Here is a 2,161-nt window from a genome sequence, read left to right as displayed (position 1 = left end):
AGTACGCGCCGTTTTATCGAGCGGCGGGGAACTTCGGGAGGTTGTGGGGGGGGGGGAGGCACTGATCAGGTGGAATTCAGTACTACGCGTGATCCGTCGGTTATGGGTGAAGGGTGGGTGGGAATGGGGTTGGTGGGGGAAGGAGGAGGAGCATAGAGGTGGTGGGGGAAAGAGGAGGCTAAGAGATAGGGGGAGGGGTGATGAGGGATGAAAGGGGGGGGGGCATAGAGATTGGTAGGGAGAGGCTTAGAATTGGTGGGAGTGGGTCGTGGGAAGGGGGAGGGTGATGAGGTAGGGGTTATAGAAAAGGATGCCGGGAAAGAGGGGGCTTCATAAAGGTAGTTTGGAGGCAAGGGGGGAGTGTAGAAGACGTTGGGAAGTTGGTGGGTGAGGGTGGCATTGGCAAGGGAGGGGGAGGGGGTAACAGGTTTTTTAGGAAAGGGGGGGGGGGGCGAAAGTATTTAGGATGGGGGATGGTGCCTAAAGGGAGGGGGTAAGGGGGTTTATGGATGGGATTTGAAATGCGTGTGTAAGTGCATGTGCGTGAGGGTTTTTGTTACCTTTGTATGCGTTCGCTCTGCATAGCCGGGTTCCCATTTATATATTATCATGTATAGAGTAGCAGGTATTACATTATATATTTTGGGTTGGTTGTCTTTATTGTGTATGTTAATAACTGCTTTCTTGTTTTTTCTATTTTTTTCTTTCTTTCGCTCTTTCTTTATAAATCGTGCTTTTTTTCTCTGTTTACGTATTACCGAACTTCTGCCACCCTCCCATCGATCCAGTGAAACCTTGAGCACACGGTAGTTGAGAATTTCGCCGCTCTCTCTCTCTCTCTTCCCCCCCCTCTCTCTCTCTCCTCTCTCTCTCTCTCTCTCTCTCTCTCTCTCTCTCTCTCTCTCTCTCCTTTCTCTTTTTCTCTCTCACTCTCTCTCCCTCCCTCCCTCTCCCCCTCTCCCTTTCCCTTTCCCTCTCCCTCTCCCTCCCTCTCCTTCTCCTTCTCCTTCTCCTCCTCCTCCCTCTTCCTTCTCTCTCCCTCTTCCCCTCTCTCTCTCTCTCTCCCTCTCCCTCTCCCTCTCCTCCCCTCTCTCTCTTCCTCCCTGTCTCTCTCTCTCTCTCTCTCTCTCTCTCCCTCCTCTCCTCTCTCTCCTCCCCTCTCTCCCCTCCTCCCTCCCTCTCCTCTCTCTCTTCCTCCCTTCCTCCCTTTTCTCGATATATGTACATTCAAATACGTGCATGTGTACGTCTAATTACATTTACATAGACGAGAGAGACAGAGAGAATAAAAAAGGGACAGAGAGCGAAGACTAAGCTCGCCTGCGTGTCCGTACCTACAACAGATGCGACGGCGGTAGACCATTGCAGCGGCATAAGTAGCGCCCCCTTTCCCCCTTTTCCCCCTCCCCTCTTCTCCCCTTCCCCCCTTCCCCCCTTCCCGCTTCTCCCCTCCCCCCCTCCCCCAAGCCCACCGGCCCCCTCTTTCCATTACTTCCGCTGCTCGTTACTTGCCGTTACTACTCCCGTCCTTCCGGATACTTACTAATTACTGTTGCCTTTTCCTTATTTTGTGGCAGTTGTCATTTGGATTTATTATTCGATATTGTTATTATTATTGTTGCTGTAAATATTGTTGTTATTGTTGTTGTTGTTGTTGTTGTTGTCGATGTTGTTGTTTTACTATTACTATTGTTATTTTTATCATAATTATTACGATTGTTATTATTCATTGTTATAGATTATATTGTCATCATCATATTTTCTCTTGGTTTCTTTCTCGATTAATTTATTCGGTTAATCTCAGTCCTTTCCGTTATCCCTTTTTCGACCGTTAACAGTCTTGTCTTTTCTTTTCTCGTTGCTCCCGCTTCCTCGCCGTTGGCTGCGCACGCCCGTTACCGCTGTTATGAGAGGCGTTTTTATGTTCTTTGTGGGCGGCGCTGATGATGAACTTTATGGGTGACTCGGTCGTGTTGTTTTGGGGGAAAAGAAAGAAAGAGAGAGAGAGAGAGAAGGAGAGAGAGAGAGAGAGAAGGAGAGAGAGAAAGAGAAAGAGAGAGAGATGGGGGGAGGGAGGGAGGGAGGGGATGGGGAATGGAAGGAGAGAATAAGGGAGGAGGGTGGGAGAAAGAGGAAGACGGAAGGGCGAAAGATGTGGGAA

The sequence above is a fragment of the Penaeus monodon genome, chromosome 4 (genome assembly GCF_015228065.2).
Source record: "Penaeus monodon isolate SGIC_2016 chromosome 4, NSTDA_Pmon_1, whole genome shotgun sequence".
Classification (NCBI taxonomy): Eukaryota; Metazoa; Arthropoda; class Malacostraca; order Decapoda; family Penaeidae; genus Penaeus; species Penaeus monodon.
Note: the sequence above shows the minus strand (reverse complement) of the source record.